The sequence below is a fragment of the Lissotriton vulgaris genome, chromosome 6, assembly GCF_964263255.1.
Source record: "Lissotriton vulgaris chromosome 6, aLisVul1.2, whole genome shotgun sequence".
NCBI lineage: Eukaryota > Metazoa > Chordata > Amphibia > Caudata > Salamandridae > Lissotriton > Lissotriton vulgaris.
This window is the reverse complement of record NC_141694.1, coordinates 1,627,053,093-1,627,076,400: the sequence shown is the minus strand read 5'-3', so window position 1 is coordinate 1,627,076,400 and position 23,308 is coordinate 1,627,053,093. Positions and strand designations below refer to the sequence as shown.

General features: G+C 42.6%; 1 protein-coding gene and 1 long non-coding RNA gene across 3 annotated transcripts in view; one reads left to right on the top strand and one right to left on the bottom strand.

Annotated features, from left to right (window-relative positions):
- Nucleotides 1-776: 776 nt before the first annotated feature.
- LOC147709225 (uncharacterized) lies at nt 777-2,118 on the bottom strand. The gene is made up of 2 exons (XR_015296540.1): nt 1,153-2,118; nt 777-1,116 (listed from the first exon to the last, which is right to left on the bottom strand). It is a non-coding gene; the product is annotated as an uncharacterized LOC147709225 (long non-coding RNA).
- A 392-nt stretch (nt 2,119-2,510) lies between these two features.
- PPM1B (protein phosphatase, Mg2+/Mn2+ dependent 1B) overlaps nt 2,511-23,308 on the top strand; it is a 183,418-nt gene continuing 162,620 nt past the window's right edge. The window contains exon 1 of one of the 2 annotated variants that reach the window (XM_086927795.1): nt 2,511-2,701. The gene's annotated coding sequence lies outside the window, so the exon portion shown is untranslated. The remainder of the gene's footprint in view (nt 2,702-23,308) is intronic. The other variant, XM_086927796.1, reaches the window with a different exon arrangement.

The window sequence follows — 23,308 nt, the reverse complement described above, 5'->3', positions numbered from 1 at the left end:
AAGGTACCAATCTGTTCCCCTTTTTAAAAATTAACAACTTCCGCTGCACGCCAACTATCTGGAAAGCGACAGTTTGTAGACAAAACATTAAATAAACGATTTACATAAGGAGCCCATACTTCAATGTCATGTTTGTATAGATCCCCCGGTATTTTATCAGGGCCTGGTGCTTTGCAGTTTTTTAGTTCATTAATCGCCCTTATTGTTTCCTCCAACGTGAACTCGAGGGGTTCAATGGGAGGGGGGAACCATGGTATCTTGTTGTCATCACCGTCATAATGTTTATAAAGGGATGTGAAGTGGGTCACCCATGTCATTTCATCCAAAAACGTGTCTTTTACAGCTCTACCTGCATGCCCCTCGTTTGCCACCAGCCTCCAAAAGCCAACATTGTCATTAGTCTTTGCAGCAATTAACATTTCTGACCAGATCGACTCTTCCCATAATTTTTTCGATGTTTTTAGGGCACACTTATATGCCTGGTAAAAAGAAAAGAGAGGGGCTCTTAATGACCCAAAGGGAAATAGAGAGCATAAAAGCACACTTATATGCCTCCCTTGCCTCAGGACCAGAGTGTCCAAAGCATTTCCAAATTCTCAGCAACAGATTGTTATAAGCAGTTCTTATATAGGAGACAAAAGATTAGAATGTGCCAAGATCTCCTGCTTTTCTGCTGAACTTTTACAGCATGTATGTATTTGTCCTCCTCAGTCAATGGGTCACTGCTGCACTTTAAGCAGACTGCCAACTGTAGCAAGGGATCACAGACGCATATGTGAAAAATCCAAGTTTATTTCCATGAACAACCACAGCTGAGCATTCAGCGGAAAAAGCCAACAGCAACTGCTGAAGCAACGTTCCTGTAGACTCTCTGGGCATAGTGTTCCTGACTCCAGAAATTAGAATCATAAACAATAGACAAATAAGTATCCTACTCAGTAAACATCCTACAAATGTTCAACCATCATACCAACATTGCACCCATAGTGAACAAACTGCCTCCCACGTTGCCATATATCATTCCTAAAACTTCAGGATCATCCCTACAGTAATTCCCATTACTCGTATATCGTCAGTACCTCCATGTTCAGACAAAAATAAGCTATCCCAATCTAACTGTTTGTAAGACGCCCCCACCCTCAGAATACAAACTGAAAGGAACCTTACAAATTTATAACCAATCTGATCAGATAGGCCTTCCTCATGATCGCTTGTATCTTCACAGTCCCAACCTTCGTTGATCCTCATTGCCCCACCTTTCTCCCTCCTCAGACTCCGACTCTCTCTTTACCCTAAAATCAAGCCCCTTTCTCAGTCTTACCTAGCAGCCTAACCGATAGTCTTTACTCGGACATTCAGCTTGAAAACTCTCTGCAGACACCTGTGTAAATGCTGACCCCATGTCACCATATATTCCAGACCCACGTTATCACTTAAAAAACATGGAGGGCAGGCTCATTTATATTTGACTAACGGCTGAAACAATGATTTGAAAGCCTAAGATTGGAATATGTTGTAGTAAGTAGTATTCCTGTGAGACAACACAATTCCAGTATCTTCTCTCGCTTTCTTTTCAGGCCACTTTAACCTCCTCCTTCGTCGTCTCCCAACTCTCAGATCACCGACCTCTATTCTCTAGGCTAAGTCGCCAGTTTCTCCTTAGTTCCTCAAGCCAATTTCTCAAGCCACCCACATAGTCAGTCTCGCATTAGAGATCCCAGTTTACTCACATACTACACAACGGTAACTTCCGAGACTTATGCGCCCCCTCCCAAGTTTCTAAATTTCCTCAGACCCCCACTCTAGTCTCATCCTTTCCTTCAGCCAAGGTCAGTATTCATCTGCCATCCACCCTACAGCATTTATTGGATCCACTAACTTTAGACTCTCCTGAACCAGCCGGTCTTCTCCTCACTAGAAGAGTATGTGGCGAAAATGGCTAGAGGTGCCAGCCTTGCAACTGGGAAACCGAGTTCCGGCCGCCTGAACATCTTGTGAAGTTCGGTAGAAATGAATTAATGCCCCGGTGCCTCCAAAAATGAATCTGTCCGCGTAAAATGTAACTGGTGCTAAAATACCTAGAGTTTGAACTATATAAAAGTGCCCATTAAAAATGAGGGTTACAAACTCACAAAATATTTCTATGCTCGGATATCCAACAGCTCTCATTTTCTCTGCCAGACCCTCATCTTACCGACGTATAGCCTTAAAAATACCCCTAAGTCTCTCCTCGCTTCCCTACCACTCCATCAGGTGTCTCAGGCAAGCACGCCACCAGCTGGGGGAGGGGTAATTCACTGACAGGAACTAGTTCGAGTTGCGTCACACAACAGCAAACAAGCCCCGGACGTACTCTTTGCACCCGGCAGTAGAGGTCGTTGTACCAAACATACACTCTAGCATTGATCTCCGCTCTATGGTTGTGTGCTTCTGTAGCCCGTCCCTCCGCCCGATTTTCTCCAACTGAAACCCGAAGACTGCATGACATCATTGAATAGACAAAAAGGGGAGGGTCCGAGAATGGGGTCAGCGCGCCTGCGTTGTCCTTGACGGTTACGTACTTGTCACGTGACACAACGTCGTCGCTAGGTCGTTTCCTGTGATGGGAACTAGTCGCGACCGCCGACCCCGCAGCCCCCGTGTGAGCGGAGCGCCGCCTGCTGCCAGGCCCACTGCGCCCGGGAGCCGCCACGAGGCACAGGTGAGAATCCACGGATTTCTGAGGCCAAGATGTATCCGCCCCACTTTCCACATCAGGGGAGGGGCCCACTTAATCGCTGTCACCCTGCTTCCCTACACGTCGGGCCCGGCGAGGCATCGCTGTCTCCCACTGGTGCAACGCTCATCTACTGCCTCTCAGTACGATTAACAGTGTCTTAGGCCCCAGGTGAACTTTAATGCGTGGGAAAGTGTCAGATCCGCACAGGCCTGGACCTCTGCCCTATCTTTCAGCTTTATGTCAGTTGAGGTCTGTCACTTTCCTCAAACTGAAGTTCTTCCAGTCAGCAAGCAGGGTATCAACGTATATGACAGTGGGTTCAATTTACGAGCTATTATTCACCATTTTCAAAATGCTTTGTTTCATTCGCGCCCGTACATTAACTGCCAACATCTGATTTTACCCTGTTATTCGAGTTGACATATACAGTGTAAATTAAATTGACCGTTATATGCTCGCACACAAGCCCGATGTTGGATACCTTTCTGCAGTGTATTTACCTGTACACGGACGGCCAAGTTTTATATGCAGGAAAATAATCTCAATTGTCCTGCCTTGAGCATACACCCACTCTTCTACACGTGATTGTCCTCCTGTTTTTATCCTGGTCAGTATTTAGCACTCTGTGTGGTGGTTGTCCATGTAAGCCAGGTTCACATCAGCCAGTATTGAATAATCATTAAGAAAAATTGCATATAGAACAGGAGTGCGACATGTTTATCCACTTGTGCCAAATGTAAGAATTTTTACCATTAGCTGATGCTGTGCATTTTATTGCCAATTCACTTCTTCCGCGCGCGCGCCCACTGCCTGGTGTGCAATCCAGCATCCCTCATGTAATCACCCTTTGTGGTAACAGTGGGCGACTTAATTGATGAAAGGAGCCCAGTGTTTTGGTGCTCTGTCACAAGCTGATAGTGCTAGGGCTCGAGATACAGAACCGCACTGAAGTTGGCAGCAGTGTTGTCACCCTGTCACAGCCTCTGAATACAGTTCTCTTGAGTCTGAATATCGGCTTTGTATGCAAAAAACGTGACCCCTATTTCTGTGTTTTGGTTTTTCTTCAGATTTTGATGAGTTTTTTTAACTTCATTTTTTTGGATCAGGAACTTCAATCAATCAATCAATCAGTGGCACTTATAAAGCGCGCTACATACCCGTAGGGTCTCAAGGCGCTGGGGAGGGGGGGTGCCGCTACTGCTCGAACAGCCAGGTCTTCAGCTTCTTCCTGAAGGAGAGGTGGTCTTGGGTCAGGCGCAGGTCGGACGGGAGGGAGTTCCAGGTCTTGGCGGCCAGGTAGGAGAAGGACCTTCCTCCTGTAGTCGCTCTTCGGATGCGGGGGACGGCGGCGAGGGCGTGGTTGGCTGATCGGAGGTGGCGTTTGGGAGCGTAGAAGTTGACTCGGCTGTTGAGGTAGCTCGGGCCTTGGTCGTGTAGGGCTTTGTGTGCGTGGGTGAGGAGGCGGAAGGTGATTCTCTTGTTGATGGGAAGCCAGTGAAGGTCTCTCAGATGTCCGGAGATGTGGCTGGATCGTGGGATGTCGAGGATGAGTCTGGCTGAGGCGTTTTGGATCCGCTGGAGTCTCTTCTGGAGCTTGGCGGTGGTCCCGGCGTAGAGGGCGTTGCCGTAGTCCAGTCGGCTGGTGACGAGGGCCTGGGTGACGGTCTTCCTGGTCTCTGAGGGGATCCACCAGAAGATCTTCCGTAGCATGCGTAGGATGTTGAAGCACGCCGAGGAGACGCTGTTGACTTGCCTGGTCATGGAGAGGGAGGAGTCCAGGATGAAGCCCAGGTTTCGTGCATGGTCTGTCGGTTTGGGTGCGGTGCCCAGGGCGGGAGGCCACCAGGAGTCGTCCCAGGCGGAGGGTGAAGAGCCCAGGATGAGGACCTCCGTCTTGTCCGAGTTCAGTTTCAGGCGGCTGGTCGTCATCCACTGAACGTATTACATAGTGACTGGTTGTTTTACCTATAAAGTAGTGAATCTGTGCCTATAGAAGTATTTCTTAATCATAAGAATACTTATTTCGCTTGAATAAAACCATAAAAGTACACACAATAAAATCAAAATACACACATCCTAAATAGTCACTGAATAAACAATCATTAAAATCTCACAGGTAAAACAGCACAACATACAAATAATAAAAAACAGATCTTGCATGATACCCATTATCTTATATATATTTTTTGTTATTTTTTTTAAACTGCACATCTTTCTGACAGCAATAGCTAAAACAATTAGCAACACTGAAACATTCCAGGACGCAGGTTAACATTTGGATATAAATTAGTGACGGTCTTGCTTGCAAAAAAAACCCCTTTCTTTTAGTAATGTTACTATAAAACATTGACGGAGGGAGCAATTATGATCACCCAACAGCAGAAAATGCATTGTGTCCAGAGTAGAAAATGTATTGCATGAACAAGATCCCAATCCTTCCGCCTTATGCCACCCTTGTGGTTCTGCAAGCAATACAGGAAATGTAATCTAAACCTCGTTTGAAGGAAGCAATGATAAGGTATTGTAGTTATGATTAGTTAAGGCTCTACTGTCAGGCACTTTTTAGTAAAATATAAGCTCATAAGTTGTTCTCTCTCCACACACACACTAGACAAATATTGTTTTCTGGCCCAGATCAGATCTTGCCTGGCGAGACCGTTTGGGGACACAAACCTAGGGGGCCCTCTTTCTCTTCTAGAATCTTGATATAGAGGAGCCAGGGAATAATATTCACCCTCTTCAAGCTCAAGCAATCATTAACGATTTTCTGATTTAGCTCTACTTCAGGGGTGATCACATCCTGATTCAATGCAGTAGTGGAACCAATACCACCAGATCAGAAATATACCCTACCCCCAGTTCCTGATGGGTAATATAGGAGGGTGCAGATTACACAAAAACGTATTCTCCACTATTTGGATGTCTCCCAAATCCTTCTATCCCCAGATATTAGACCCATAACGGGCGATGCCAATTAATTTTACCCCGTAGACTTTCGGCATGGCTTGAAAAGGTTGTGCCCCCAACCTTTTGGCAAAGTCCAGAATTGCAACTGCAGCTCTTGACTTGGCATGTCTCTTTGCCAGACCCAAGTTCCCCTTTCATTCAACAGGAGCCCCAGATATGAGAAGTTGGTTACCCTTCTAATTTCAGTACCCTCCCCATACAGACTTCTGTTTTCTTATTTTTGGGCCCATAGAATTATTCATTGAATGGCTGCAAATGTATTACTTTTTGGACTTCACAAACCTTTGCAGCACTAGGCTTGGAAAGCTGTGTCAGTCTCAGGTCTTCAGGCAAGGTACTGGCAATCAGATACCCAAAAGTGCATGGAATGAATCCTTGAAAAGTGTCTAACCACTTGCAGTTGCTTGTGGTATTATTCTAGCTTGGCCTGGGTGAAATTTTATAAGAAGCTGGTGTAACTTCTGGAATTTTGGTGCTCTCAATTTTAAAAATTACAACACTTCACGCAATTGTCATTCGCTGTAAAAATTTACAGTGAATAGTGCAAATCGCAACAAAAATCTGCAACGAAAGCACAGGAACAGAACGTAAGCGTCTGTTGTTCGTAGTGGTTATTTAAATGCATCCTCGAGCCAAAAATTGACGAGGATGCATAAAATACAGAGCAAAATGACCTATCTGATTTTTTTTTTTTTTTTTGTAATTTCAAGTAATTATATGAAAGCAAATGACACCATCTTTTCCAACCAGTTTTTCGCCCGCTTTGTCAGTTTACACAAGAGATCCAGCTAATGTAAAACAATACTGACCGTATACCATACTAATAGGTGTTCTATATCAGTGTCTCGCATACTTCACATCCAAGAAATAAGCATATATTCCTAAACATTTGTGTTTCCAACAGACCCCCAACGGAGTCATTTTGTGTATTTTGCGTTCAATTGTGAATTCTCCTGTGTGTTTCATGTTTGGTACACTTTGCCAAATATTTACTGTTGTTATTGTGTATGTTACATGACAGTCCTGTGTGTTTTTTTGATATGTCATTATCTGTGTTGCTCCACGATATGCTTCATATGCTGTGCTCATTTTAATTTTTTGTGTCAGTTTGGTTTTCTATTTAGTGACTAGATATGTCATTGGCCATTCCTAGTCTATCAGGAGTTGAATAAGTCTAGTATAAAAGAAATATTGCACTTCCCTACAGAACCAATTCTTGTTGCATACCACTTATTCCTCATGTGAGCAGTCCATTCCAAACCACGGTCATCGCACCCCTCCACCCTGTGGCCCATTTATTTTTTAGTTTGGAAATTTGACATTTACACCCCATCTGAATCTCACTGATGAAGCTATGCAAATCCCTGCCTGCGCAGTTGGCTAGCCGTAACTACTTGTTTATGCCTCAGTGCCCTCCTCTGCCTGTTTCATATTTCCCCTCTGTTGCCTTTATCCATTAGTGCAAGCAGTTATTGATACCCTCCTGCTCTGTTTTTGGTTTGGGCAAGTAACATTCACTAGTTAATTTTTGATTTCGTAAACCCCCATGGTAACATTTATTATGAGATCTGGTTTTATACCGGTGCTCTTATTCACCAGTCGATAAACAACTCTCCCAGGTTCTGTGATTTGTTTCTTGTCTGCATATTTTAATTACAGAACTCTATACTACCTGACTAGCAAAGATTGTGTAGAAAAACAAGAGCCTTTTAGCTCTGGTTTGGCAAGTGCAGCTGTTCACTCAACATATTATTACCATTCTTTAAAGTGTAAATAGAATGGACTTTGGTTGCCCGACAGGAGTATAATTCATGCTATTGTCTGCTAGGTCTATTGTTAATCCTTACATACATTTTGTTTTATTTACATTATTTATAAAGCGCCTGAATCACCCTGAATGGGGTATCTCCGTGCTGAGGACCGCCGTTGGGATAAGTAACAGGATTAAAAAAGTAGATTTGAGCTTCTTTCTGAAGCCTAGATAATTAGTGGTGAGACGAATCTCAAGAGGCAGTTGATTCCACAGTTTGGGGGCCAGGTGGGAGAAAGATTTTCCTCCTAACCTGGCTCGCCTTATGCACGGGACAATGAGCAGGCCCTTCCCTACGGAACGAAGGGAGCGAGGTGGTATTTTTTTTATTAGCTTGTCTGCAAGATAGGCAGGGCCCATCTGGTTTATGCCTCTGAGAACAATGCAATAGATTTTAAAATGTATTCTTTTGCGAACAGGCAGCCAATGAAGCTTACGCAACAGGGGGAGTGAGGGGGCACGGTAAGGGGCACTTGTTACCAGGCGTGCGGCTGTATTCTCGACCACCTGAAGACCTTGCAATTCTGATTCCTTAGCGGAGATCAGCAGAGCGTTGCTGAAGTCTAGGCGGCTAAGTACCACGGCATGAGCCGGGGTTTTACGTGTAGATACGGGTAAAAAGTGAAAGACCTTGCGAAGGAGGCTAAGTGCATAGAAGCAAGCTCTTTTGGTTGCAACTATGTTTTCATCCATGTTAAGATCTTTGTCCATAAGCACCCCTAAGTTTTTAACAGCCTTTGGCAGAGGCGATGGCCCCAAATCATCAGGCCACCAACTATGGGGACCAGCTGTTGATCGCGTCTTTAAAGAGTATTACTTCAGTCTTTCGTGCATTCAGCTGCAGGAAATTACTGCTCATCCAAGATGTTATGGCTCTCATCCCTTCCTTGAACATGTTTTAGAGGTCAGGAGTGTCTTTCTTGTAAGATAGGATAAGTTGGGTGTCATCCGCGTAAGAGATTGGGATGAAGCAGCGCTGAGAGAGGAGCAATATATACGTTGAACAAGGATGGGCTCAGGCAGGACCCTTGCAGTACCCCTTTGGTGACTTGGGTAGTTTTAGAGGAGACAGGTCCAATATTCACAGTTTGCGTTCTTTTTTTTTTTTTTTTAAATTCTTTTTATTGACAGATTTTTTAGATATTTTCCACCCTCTGGAACCCAGAGGGGGCGTGGAGCAAATAATAAAGAGAACAATAATACATAATCATAAGATATTTACGCCATATGGTTCATTATGCCCTAAACAGAAAACTTCTTCTTCATACCAAAATATAACATCAATCCTTATTGGAATGGAGTCACTCTCCTTATACTTACAAATTGATATCAATTATATACATTATACATTATAACCCAATTATATACATTTCCTATACAAATCATCCTTCTTCCTTCCATTTCGTTATTAACTCCCATATTTTCAAACCTAATTTTCTCGACTTTTTCCCTCTTCTTGAGTAGATCGCTTTTTCTAAATTATATATACTCAACAACCTAGCTAACCATTGCTGGAATGATGGTGCCGTTTGTTCTAACCATGCAGAGGCGACACATAATCTATACACTGCCATGGCAATAAAAATAAAGTAGTTCCCTGCCTCATCTACAGAACTTCCATCTACCCCTAGCAAGATAATCGCAGGTGTTAAGTTAGCAGCTAGTTTTAATGCCCTTTGTGAAAACATTTCTATCTCCTTAAGTATTGTACCTAAACATGGACATGTTGCAAACATATGAATAGCATCTGCATCTACACTCCTACACCTAGGACAGTTTATACCGGTTGTCGCCCCCCATTGTGCTAATTTAGCCGGGGTGTAATATAGCCAATACATGGTCTTATAATGCTGTGCCTGTAATGACGCAGAGCATAGAATATTCGTCCCTAATTCTAATGATACATTAAAACATTCTTGTTCTATGTCCAGTTTCGTTGACCAGGTTTCCCCCCATTTAACCATGTCGTCTGGTCTATGTTCATTCAGCTCGGCATAAAACCTTTTAATTGTACAATCTACTCCAGTCTCTATTACCTCTAATATGTTATTTTTTTCAAATCCTCTTGTCCCCCCTCTTTTATTTTGTAGGAAGCTTCTTACTTGTAAATATTTGAAGAAGTGATTTGTTGACAAATTAAATTTTTTCTGTATGATTGCAAATTGTTTCACCCCTTGTGTCCCCATAACGTCCCCCATTTTTGTTACCCCTTTTCGATACCACTCTGTATATACTGAGTTTGCGTTCTATTGCTGAGGAAATCTTGGAGCCAGGCCAGAGCGGAATTCTGGATGCCTATAGAGCATCCTTTAGAACTCGTGAAGGATTCTTACACATTTGTAAAGTACACTCCATCATCATTGTTTATTGCACTCAGTTCTTTGTTTAGTGTATATATTCAATGCAGAAAGCAGTCCTCTTTAGTACTCTGTCCTACAGTTGTAAAAAGCCAATAGGACAGGCTTGAATGCAATAAAACATAATTGCACGTGCATTATACGTGAACACAGGCGTTTAGAAATGCCTGTCTTAATACATGTTGGCACATTAAAGCCAGACCTGCTGCCTTTGCCAATGCTTGTCCCAGGTGTTTCCCAGTGGAATGCAGAAAGCCCCTGGTACTGATGTATGTTTGAGTACATATGGATATTTATCCAAATAAACTTCTATTATTAAATATAAACCAGTTTATTTTGGTATCTGTACTACTAAAACTAACATTTTGGTGTACACTGGAATTCTTCGTCCAACTACACCGGGTCTTGCATATACCTACATCCTACGTTCTTTATCCCCCTCCTAAAGGTAATCTTTTATTTGTGTTCTCTTTTGTTTTAAGTATAATTTTCATATTTAATTTGCTCCTTGATATAATTGTTTGCACAGCTTTTGGATCATATCTTGTTCCTGCTTTTTTTGTGATGTGTAAAGTACTCAGATGCCAAACTATGGTCTCTTTGCACTACTAGTTTTAAGAAAAATTGAAAGTGATGACATCCCATTTGAAAGATAACTGTATTTTTAAATCCTTTCAAATCAGCCCCCCCCCAATTATGTAGGTATTATGGGTGAGCATTTAAGTTAAAGAATGATCAGCTGTCTGAGACAGGTTTAAGAATTATTACAACTTTTTTTAAAGAAACTGTGTCCGTCTCCTGTCGCCCCCCCCTCCCCCCTCAAACCTTTAACCAGATTTGTTGGTTTGATCTCAATCTTATTGTTTAACCTAAAAAGGCTGACTGGTAATTCAGCACATTTTAAGATCTACACATTTGTCAATAGTTCGCTGATGCAGGGCTTCTGAAACCGTACCAGAAAGAGCATTGCATTCTGGTGCTCTCACATTTTGTGAAGTATTTTGGAGTCTCCAGGTAGACGTTCAGCATTTCCCAAACAAATGGGCATGATGGCAACCAAAACACGAATTATTTGGACTGGCTAGATAGTGAAGCATATGAACTTTAAAATCATGGTTGATAGTGTTAGCCTCTGTAACGACTAAAGGAAGATTGCAACTGGTCGTATTGAGATCCCTGGATTAGGAAACCAGGAAGAATCCACATCTTTCAAAGGCCTTAAGGATGACTGTTAACTGCAGCACAAGTGTTAAACTAATATTAAAGCAGTGATATTTCCCCCATAATAAGTGTTCCAAATTATATAGGAAAACTCTGAGACAATAAGTGACTTGGTGCGTCTGGCCTGAAGCCTGCCTGAAAGAGTCACACCGTGCCATTCTTCTCAATGGGTGGCTAACAGTAGGCACTTAGTGACCTTTCTAGGAGCATTTTGCAATTAGAAATTGCTCCAAGAACTTCCGGCCCATCTCCCTGCTCCTGTTCCCGGCAAAGGTCATAGAGAAGACCGGCAGCGAACAACGGACTCGCTACCTCGAGGAGAACAACATCCTGGACCCTTCCCAGTCCGGGTTCTGCAGCAACCACAACACCGAGACTGGCCACATCGCCGCCAGAGATGACATCAAGTCCCTGCTGGACTTGATGTCCAGCCTGACAGCCACCTTCGACACGGTCTACCACCACACACTACGAACATACCCCCACAAAGCCGGGATCCAAGAGAAGGCCCTGGACTGGACCACCTCCATCCTCTTCGGCAGAACACAGAGCGTCCGCCTTCCTCCCCCCCCCCCCTTCCGCTCCGAAGCCACCGAGATCATCTCTGGCGAACCCCAGGGCTCATCCCTCAGTTGCTAGATTCAGGAGGTGCAGCAGCCATTATTCTACTACATCTGAGCGCAGCCTTCGACATGGTGAATCACCAGGTCCTGATCCATCGCCTTGACAAGTGGGAGTAGCTGGTACCGCCCTGAGTTGGATGCGCTCCTTCATGACAGGCCGCACGTTTCAGGTCTTCGAAGACAATATAAGCTCCAAACCCCGACCCCCTCCAATGCTGCGTCCCCCAGGGCTCGTCGCTGAGCCCGACACTTTTTATCGTATATATGGCCCCTCTCGCCTCCATTGTAGCCCCCTTTGGGATCCATATGGCCACCTACGCCGACGACACCATTAGTAGTAGCCCTAAATCAAGCCTTTCCCTACTCCTCGACCCTGAGCGACTATCTAACGGAAGTGGTGAACTTGATGGGATCCTCTCACCTGAAACTGAACGGTGGGAAAACGGACATCATGACCCTGGGTAATTTTGATAACTCTGCCCGTAGAACCATCCGGCCTGCCTGCATGGGTCCAGCCCCCCCCCCCCAATCCGAAATTAATTGCCTGGGTTTCTGGCTGGATCGCAGTCTAACGTTCCACGCACAAGCCAACAAGACTGTGGCCACCTGCTTTGGCCTAATCAGAATGGCCAGGAAAGTGCTCCCTTTGCTTCCCCCCCCCCCCCCCCCCCCACCCCCAAGCCAAGAAAACCATTGTCCAGTCCATACTGCTCTCCAGACTGGCCTATGGTAATGCGCACTACCTAGGTTCCCCCACCGCTGTCGTAAAACAATTACAGGTCATCCAAAACTACGCAGCAAGACTTCTGACTGGGACGTCCAAACTGTCCTCCGCAAAACCCACCCTCCGCCTCCTTCACTGGCTCCCAGTAAGAGAGCGAATCAGCTTCAAATCCCTCTGTATTGTTCACAAATCCCTACAAGGTCTTGGCCCCCCTCTGATTGCCGCGATGGTTCAACCCTACAAATCAAGGAGACCACTGCGATCAGATGATCTCCACCTCATGGCAACCCCCAGAACAAAACGTGCTCGAAGTGGCGGCAGACTCTTCTCCCTCAATGTGTGCAAACTCTGGAATGCTCTGCCTCTCTATCTCCGGACGGAACCCAACCACCTCGCATTTAGGAAACTGTTAAAAACTTTCCTATTTCCCTAACTCTGTCTTCCTTCGTCCTGCTCCAGACTAATTGGTTCAGCCTAAGCGCTGGTAGGCCTCCCGGTAGCCATGCGCTCTACAAATACCCATTCATTCATTCATGGCACCACTCGCCTACGTCTCCCGTCGGCACAACCTCAAAATCCTCTCCTAAGCCGATGATACCCAGCTGATCCTCTCCCTCACCAAGGACCCCCACACCGCCCAAACCATCCTTCACGAAGGAATGAAGGTCATCGCTGAATGGATGAGGAACAGCTGACTGAAGCTGAACTCTGACAAGACGGAGGTCCTCATCCTCTGATCCACTCCTTCTGCGTGGGACGACTCCTGGTGGCCGACCGCACTGGGAACCACCCCAACACCCACCGACCACGCACGCAACCTAGGGGTCATCCTTGACTCCACCCTCTCTATGACTAAACAGGTCAACGCAGTCTCCTCCTCCTGCTTCAACACCCTCCGCATGATCTACAAGTGGATCCCCACTGAAACGAGAAGAACGGTCACCCAGGCCCACGTCAGCAGCAGGTTGGACTACGGAAACTCCCTCTACGCAGGAGCCTAGACCAAACTCCTTAGACGGCTCCAAAGCATCCTGAACGCGTCTGCATGCCTAATCCTGTTCCATAAAAGCATAGTTATTTAAATGACCCTTCAATGCCTCATTCGTAAGGCAAAAAAATTATTACGAATTTGCAGCAACTTGCATCTTCAGCAACGTGCCCAAATTTGAGTCGTGCACCCACATGAGGATTGCTGCTGCTAAACTTAGAACCTTCCTTCAGTGAATGTATTTCCAATTTTTTAGGAGCTTAGTTCATTCACCAAACATACACCACTGAACCATATACATTCTGATATTGTGAGACTGTTCTGTATGTATTACAAAATCATCTAATTTCATCATTGACCCTCAAGACATTTTGATTTAAATGTCTTCATCTGAATCTTCTAATACAGTCCTCTGTCTGTAGCTCATCGTAAATATAAATACATGACCCAGTCTATTCCCCCTCCTACTACCGCTTCACTCCTTCTGCATACCAATTAACATTTGCCAAAGAGCTTTACTTTTTTTGTTTTTTTTGTTAGATTGGTTTTCACAAAGCTATCGCTGTTGGAACCTTCCAGCCTAAACGAAAGTCTCTGAAGTGTAATTGAAGTACTATCTAAAAGAACAAGGTTGTCTGTGTAAATCAGTATGTTATGTTGTCAAATAAGGATCCAGTTTTGGGGCAAAACGCTCCATGCTTGTCAGAGCCATTGAGAATCGGAGATGTACAAAGTGAACAGACAGAGGAACAGAATACACCCTTGTCGTAAATAATTTTATATCAGAGGTTTTCCTGAACAGTATCCGCTTTCACCCAAGTATTTGGGCAAAAACCTTACAGCAGTCATAGAAGGTTTGGGCTATTATTCAGTTTATCAAGACTGTCCACAGCCTGTTCTGGTTGTCACAACTAAAGCCAAGAAAGTAAAACTATTTTTAAAGTTCAAAGGTAACCTTTTGTAGGTATTTCTTCTATAGAATCAGTTATGTGGCCTGTCTATTATGCTTTACTAATCTTCAGATCAGCCACTACAATTGTTTTACTACGAAAGTTCAGGTAGCCCCATTTAGACTCTTTATATTCCTTGTTAAGTGGTACACGGAGTTCTGACATATTTTTCTCAAACTTTTAAATCCAGTGGAAATCATTAGAAGGGTGTATCTTTATTTTCGGTAACCTCTTTGGACTTTTTTCTCAATTCTACATGTGTCAAAACATTCTCGACTGCACCTCTTTGACCCAAGTATAAATGCCAGAAAAACAATCTAGAATTCAAACTGGGTCTCGTATCTATTGCTGTGTAGGAGGGAGAAGGATTTGTCAATTTTAGGCTGATATGCTTGGTATGTTGCTACATATCCGGACCGGTTTCACCCCAAAACTACCCCGCTTGATGCACTCCCAGTTAAGAGAAATCTGAATCCCAAGAAGAACAAGGAACTTTTCAGCTTGCTGCATTGAAAAATGTCTGGTTATTCAAGGGGCTTTGAAGATGTTTGCCCCCACTGTGCATGAAAGGCTGTTTTGAGAGCTTGTTGCTTTATTTTCTTGTTCACCACCTGTAGGATGTCCATCCCTCTAACCTTCATAAAGCTTGCTTGCATCTGTGGGGCCTGAAAGAAATCCTGTAGACCAGCTGCAACTGGACATTTCTTCTGCCTGTTTTTGTAGAGTTTCTCTCATGTGTCCACGGGGTGTTGCAAGTCCTCAGGACAAAGGAAAATGGAAGATAAAATTTGGCATTTTTCTCTAGACCTAAACTGATGCTCTGGAAAGCTTTTGTGCTACTTGAACCCAAGATCTAGTGACCGAGGGAACTGTCTTAAAGTTTCAAGACTTGGCATCTAGCAAAAACAACCCTACCCAGGATTAGAAAAAAAATCTCGAGATATCTAAACTTTTGGAGAAATATGCTTTACCTATGTTGCTTAATCTTAACAGCAAAAGGGGATATATCCTGAGCAAAATTCACAATAATCAAGCACAGTTCTTAGTAAGTGTAAACACAGATGATCTTCTTCTTTATTCTTTCACATTCCTTCATAAAAGTCCTAGCCGCCAACACGTGTTTCGTCTTTGTGGTGTGAGCCACAGACTTCCTCAGGGATTGAATTTATAACAAAAAAGCCTAATTTACAATCCTAAGATTTTTCCATAACACATAAATTTTACAGAAAACTGAAAAACAAAATTAGTATTGAGGCAAATGTGGCAACAAATTGTAGCCCCCAATATGTGAACATTCCAGTTCAAACCACTGACTTCATGTCATGACACATTAAACCCACAGAATTTATTCAAGGGTATGCGAGGACCAGAGAGCAAATAGACCAAATCGCCCAATTCAAAGGGATACCACTCCACACAGTTCTTAAAATTTGATTATTAGTACAGACGAATTGAAACCATAAAAAAAAAGGTGTGAGATAAAAAGAACCAATAGAAAGTAAACAGACAGGAAAAAAAACACTAAGAACCAAAGATTCAAACCTATATAAGGCCATAATGGCAAAGGCTAGCCGAATACCCGTGCCTCCTCAGGGCACAGAATAAACAATGTTATCAGAAGCCTAAAGGTAACCTAGTGTAAGGAACAACTCACCAAAGTACACGTTGCATTCCAAAATGTAATGTAAAGGCAGTTTATCCTGTGTTAAAATATTGTCCATATATCACATTCCTATTCTGCCTAAAACCATGAATAAAACTCAATAAGACACTATTATTTCAAAGCAAAATAAATTCATGTTTACAAATCGCCCTGTATCCAATAAAAAAATTACTCCGTGTTAGTATCTCGATCTAATTGACAATGTAGGGGTATATCCACCATTTCTGTAAATCAAGTCCATCTCGTAACTTAATATAAACAAACGCCAGTGTTAAAAAAAAAAAAATGCACCACAGATAATGGGACATTTCAAAAGCCAAAACAGCCATATCTGACGTAGTAAGGCTTTGAAAGGGATAAGAGACCCTCCTAAGTAACTCGTAAAGACTTGATATAAACTTAAAAGCAATCGTTGGTTTGATCAATACGTATTTTATATGTATCCAAAAGGACACAAGTATTCTAGAGTTGAGAAAAATGTCCAGCCATCATATTGGTATGGCTAGAAAACCCAAGTGTATGTATAAGCGTTAGCGCTTAGAAGCATTCTTCAAAAGAGACCCGTCTGTCAAAATATTATGAAAAACTGTAAAATGTAGCACATCAGCATGCCCCCATTTGCCCAGCAGAAACCGAGATTACATCAAACCCGGGACAAACGAGTGCATTTAGCAAAACTCATGTAAACTAGAATCTTACTAGAGAGAAATAGGTCAAAATTAAACCAAAGAACTTACCATAGTCAAAAATACTGTATGCTCCCAATATATTCCTGTAGGACGGCGTCTAGCAACAGCGCCATATTTTCCTCCGATATTTAAAGGAAGTAAGCAGACAGCAATGAAGGACATAGCTGATGTTCTTTGTAAGCGGCACGGAAACTTCCGCCATCTCAGAATGGTCAAAAGCATGTATAAGACCGAGATCGAGTAACTCCAAGAGTATAAGTAAAAACCAAAAGCCTGAAAATATGCATCTAACCAGTTCTAAAGACATACTTGATATAGTTATTATTATTAGCTGATGTAACTAACCAATACTACATTTTTTTTTTTCAAGGCTAATTCAGCTTTAGCATAGCGTAACATTCATAATGAATTTAGATTAGATTCCAAAAAAATATTACATTCAAAGAAAAACAAATCAGAAAGTCCCAAATTACCAGATTCAAACACCCAGACAGTGCATGAAATATATGAATATTCATCACAAGATACAGGAAAACGTGAAAAATATGTTCTCTTGTAGCAATAATCAGAAGTAAGTACTACTAGATGTCCTATATAAAATACACAATTATTATTTCCGGCACATCTTATTGATTGATACATTTATAATCTTATAAGTATCCAGATATACACAGCAATCAACCAGCATATTGATTATACATAGTAAACGTAGAAAGGAGTCTTATTTTCAATAACGAAAACTCACATATCTTATAAGAATAAAATGGCAGTCGTTATTAACATATTCTTATCCACTGAAACATACCGTAATAAATAGGAATAAACACCCATTAATATATAAAAACATTTACAGCTCGTCATTAATTGTGAAGCAATTGCTTATCCAGCAGTTTTACAAAGTAACATTTTGTTTCTAAGTACCACAAATTGTCAGACCGAGTAAGGAAGGGAGGTAATAGAGGGTATTCAAATAGGTAGCTCAGAAGGTCTGTACAGTTGAGCTGCAGTCAACAGGTAGAAGAATCATATTGATCAGGCAAAATCAAACATTCAATGCAATACTGACTACCTAGCTCCTTAACCCCTTCGATGCTCATGACGAGCTCAGCTCGTCATGAGGCACAGTGGAGCTGTGCTGATGACGAGCTGAGCTCGTCATGAACAATGGGAATGAGCCTCATGCAGCACAGGAGGGGAAAATGCACAGCAGCAATGTGGTTAAGAAGTACTGAAGCTCATATCTAATGTTCTTCAGCACCCTGAAGTGTTCAGAGATGCAATCCGTAAGTTTCCTAATGGTTCTAACTATTTAGATATTATTGCTTCTACAGATAACCACATAAATAACATAACATAGGTTGTATTACAATCTATGTGAGTAGTTATTGGAAATGTCTGGGAACCATTGTAACAGAAGCTTCGTATCCCATGTAATGTCATCTTACAGAGGCTACAGTTGCCGCATCTGAAAAAAACTGTATTAAGCCTATGTAGCCATGTAACACTTTGTGTCTGTGATCTTGGATAACTTGGACTAATCATGTTATTGTTTTACCTCTACGGTATGTAACCAAGGGATGGCTCACAACATATGGTTCTAATAGGGAATCTGTGGTAAGTAAAAACCAATATCTTATCAGAATTTGGTATATTTTTGGACTCCACGGATGATAGCCCGTTATCAATCTTACAGGATTCTAACTTCCCTTGGCTGACTTAGTACTAGGCTGAAGAGTATCTTTCCTAGCTAGTTTGGCCACTCTCTTTCTAGCTTTACAACCTCTCTGGCATAACCTCTTGATAGAAATGTATCTATTTTCGATGTCGGTAGCACAGAGGACAAAGTCAGTCTTCACTACAATTACGACGTGCCCTATAGAGTTCTCCAAAAGGGATTGCATTAACTTGTGACTTCGGGTGGGCACTATCTGAGTGTAACACTGCATTGCCCTATGTTCCTTTCCTGTATAATTTGCTACAGAGCTTTCCTTGATTAACAAAAAGTACAACGTCTAGGAAGATGATGCTCTCCCTATTGTAATTTAATGTAAAGGACATATTAAATGTATTATTGTTCATGTAGGAGAAAAATCTTAATTCAGCCTCTCTACCTGTCCATATAAACAGTCGTCAATGTTCCTTTCGTAATAGCAGATGTATTCATGCCGTTGTGCACCACCTCGGCCCCAGATCTGCGCTGCCTCACACCACCCCATAAAGAGGCTCTCAAAGGATGGCGCAAACCTGAAACCCATGGCCGTCCCGAACGTTTGTCTATACCAGTGACCAATGAACAAAAAAACATTGTGCTCAAGGATAAGTTTAGACGTCATGATCAGCATCTCCATATGTTCCAATAGTTCAATCGGTCTCCTATAGAGAAAGTGTTATAGGGCATTAAGACCATGTTGATGACTTATATTTGTATACAATGATACAACTTCCATTGTTACAAGCATCATGTATACCTGACCCCCTTGATTGAGCTTGCCGAACATCTGGGGGCCAAAATCATCGCCTATGCCGATGATACGCAGCTGTTGTTCACCTGGCCCAGTGCTGTCTTAGATACCGTGCGGATTCAGTTTTGTTTATCCGCGGTTTTCAACTGGTTGGCCTCCGCGCAACTGAAGTGCAACGAGGATAAGACGGAAATACTGCTCTACGGTCAATTCCCCCCTAACTTTAGAGAAGCACTTTGGCCGGCCGGTTTCCCGATGCCCGGTTCAGTCAATGTCCTCGCCAAGAACCTAGGGGTGTGGTTTGGGGAAGACCTACGGTTTGAGGGGCATATCAAGAAGCTGGCAGGAGGCTGTTTCGGGACTCTTAAGGCGTTGCAGAAGTTTTTCCCCTATCTGCCTGCCTCAGCAAGAGAGTCAGTTGCGAGAGCTTTAATTCTCTCGCGACTTGACTATACCAATGGCCTGCTGAGTGGATCCCCGGCTTATATGGTGAGACGTCTCCAGGTGATCCAAAACGCAACAGTCAGACTGTTGGGTAATATCCCCAGTCGGGTCAGCGCTAGGAATCACCTGCAGAGTCTGCACTGGCTGCCAGTTTCCCAGAGGATTACTTTTAAAATTTTGACCCTGGCCCACAAAGTTATCTATGGACAAGGCCCCGCCTACCTGATGAAACGATTTAGGCGCTACTCTCCTAAGCGACTTTTGCGCTCTGCCGCTCAACATCTGCTTCAGGTCCCGCTCTTCTGGCTTTCTCGGCTGGGAGGGCAATCAGTGGCGGTGAAGGTAGCTTTGGCTTGGAATGAGCTCCCTCTATCCTTGCGAGCTACTGTGAACTTTATTTCTTTTAAAAAAGGGTTGAAAACCCATTTGTTTCGACAAGCCTTTTACTTTTTTGTTCTGTGTAGGGTAGGCTGTTTGTTCTGTTTTTTCTTCTTCGCGCCAGGATACTCCGGCAGTAATGGAGCGCGTTATAAAACAGCATAATAATAATAATAATGTCTGGTTCCAGATAAAGTCGTTCAAAATATTAAGAACATGCTTAGTATCCCTTACATGTGAGGGCAAGTTTCCTACATATGGTTGCAAAAAACATCTACAAACTCTGCCAATCTCCCTGTTGCCCCCCCCCCCAATCCCCGACACAATAGGTCTGCCGGGAGGTGTTGCAGCGTCCTTATGTACCTTAGGTAAGGCATAAAAACAGGGGAAACGGGGTTGATCTACTGTCGGGTATTTGTATTCATCATCATTGATGATACCTGATGTCTGCTATTCCTTAAGATGTCTGTTAATGATGTTAAATATCCCTAAAATAGGATTGTGTGGTAATTCCGTATACCAATTGCTGTTACTCACTTGACCCAAAATTTCAGCATCATATTTCACTTTATCCATTTCAACAATGTTACCACCCCATAGTGGTATCGCTTTGAATTGGGAATTTGGTCTATTTGCTCTCTCTTCCTCGCATACCCTTGAATCAATTCTGAGGGTTTAACGTGACACATGAAATCAGTGGTTTGAACTAGAATATTCACATATTGGTGACTATAATTTGTTGCCACATTTGCCTCAATACTAATGGTGTTTTTCCGTTTTTTAGTAAAATTAATGTGTTATGGAAACATTTTAGGATTGTAATTTAGGCTTTTTTGTTATAAATTCAAGCCCTGAGGAAGTCTGTGAAGTCGAAACACGTGTTGGAGGCAAGGACTTTTATGAAGGAATGTGAAAGTATAAAGCAGATTAAGATCATCTGTGTTTACACTTACTTAAGAACTGTGCTTGATTATTGTGATTTTTGCTCGGGATATAGCCGCTTTTGTATATATAATGGTGTAGACTTGGTCTACATATCTGGTAATTGGTGTGTGGCCATTACCTTATCCTTGGAGCAAAGAAATATATTTAATTAATTACATAACAACTTTGCGCAATTGATACCCAACCATCCCTTCTTTTGTTGTATTAATCCTAACAGCATTTTCTGTCTTCGCCTTTTACTTTGACAACAACCGACTTATTTGGTCTTGGGAAGTTTTTCTCTGCTGAAGTTACAGCTTTTAGAAAACTGGGTCAAAGTAGATTTTTGTGGGCAGAAGTTTCTTCCCTGTGAATAGATCTTTGAAGGTCTATCTATTTCATGCATCTTTTGGGGGGGGGGGGGGGGGGGCAGCGGGCAAGTGCTGAATGGGATTCATTTGACTCTAGATTTTGCAGGGTTGTGGAATTTAATAAAATAGCTGCTTGTCCATGGGGCAGATTGCTTCATAAATCTACTTGTCCTGTAACAAAATCCACTTGTCCAAATTATGACAGCAATCTCATTATATAAGAGCTCTTATGTAGCCTCTGAGTATGCTAGGGCTCATACCATAGTAGTGTTTGAATACTTGCAATCCCCTTATGTTGGCACGTTTCCGCAGATCTACATATTGGGCTGAAGGTAGTGGTAAGCAATAGTTCCAGGGTTAGAATGCCCTTTTGAGCATGTGCAAACCTACTAACTTGCATTTTTTTTTAAGGGTTTTCAACAACTTTTTTCTAATCTTTTCCCATGCTGAAAAATGTTTGAAATGTACTCCTGACAATAGCAGACGTACACCTTCTTCCAGAGTTGGAAAAAAGTGGTTGGAGGGAAACAGCTTACAAACATTCAGATTTTCGCATGAGAAAATCTACACATGCATATTTGCTCATGCTAAAATGTGTTCACAAATATTTTCTAGGAGTACTATTTTTTTGTCCTACTAATGTAAGTTCTTGGACATTCACAAAGCCGTATAGCTGCACCTAATGCAAGGACCTGTACCATGGGTGCACTTTTGAGTCTTTCTTTAATAAATGGGCCCCTAAGTTGGTCTGGTATTGACCTTTTTGTGTTTTTTAAAATTCCGTCTCTCTCGCTGTGTCAGCTGGCTTCAGTGACCACATTCTGAATTTACAAGGATATTTTTTCTTCTTGAATACACTAACAAGAAGGTTTACAAGGGTGGTAGACTGACAAACGTTGAAAATTGGACACCCGGGTCCGCTGCTATTGGCATGTTTCAGAAGCCAGCATTTGGGCAGAGATATTGTTATACTGGCCCTAGGGTCCTTAAAAACGTTTTTGTGTCCTAGTACAATCTGGTCATATATATAACACCCTTCAAACCACGCTCAACATTTACTCCTGTAATGTTGTATGACAACATTGATATTTTTCATGAGGCGGCAATCAAAGAAATTAAGGTGCTTTACTCTAAAATGCTCAGTACTAAACAACAGAAACACCAACAAAATGACCAATATCAGAAACTGATCAAGAAGATTCAGCAGAATGACAACATCATTGTCAGGCAATCGGATAAAGGGGGCAATATAGTGTTATGGCCGAGACAACTATATTTGGAGGAAGCTCTCTCTCAACTGAACAATTCTGATTGTTATAGACATTGTGATGCCCAGGCAGATTTCTACTCATTATTGATGGGATGGAGGTCTTATGGACTGATTAGCATGGATGAACTAAAGTTTTTGAAAAATGACAATCCAATCATGCCGGTTCTATATTTGATCCCAAAAGTTCACAAGAACCCAGCTAACCTCCCGGGAAGACCTATTTTTGCAGCATGTGGGGATTACTGGAAAAAACAACTGTTTATGTGGATTCTTTCCTGCAAGAACATGTACAAAGTTTACCATAATTTGTCCAGGATTCCAGTGATTTTCTGCGCAAAATCAAAGACATTGATTGGGATCCTAGTTGGTACTTGGTAACGCTAGACGTTACATCTTTGTACGCCAGCATAATCCACCAAGATGGCATAAGAGCCATTGAATTTTACCTGGGACATAGACCGGTTATGATGGTAGAACACAATCACATGCTCCTATCTATGATTGCCTTTTGTTTGAATCACAACTTTTTCATGTTCAACAACAGATACTATCAGCAGGTCAGGGGTGTAGCCATAGGGGCCTGTTTCTCTCCCAGTTATGCCTGCCTGCATATGGCCTATTGGGAGAGACAGGTCCTCTATGGTGAACACTCTGACATTGCCACACGGTCAATTGTGCGTTGGTATCGTTATATTGGCGATGTGTTTTTTATCTGGAGTGGCACACGCACAGAAGCAGAGCATTTTAT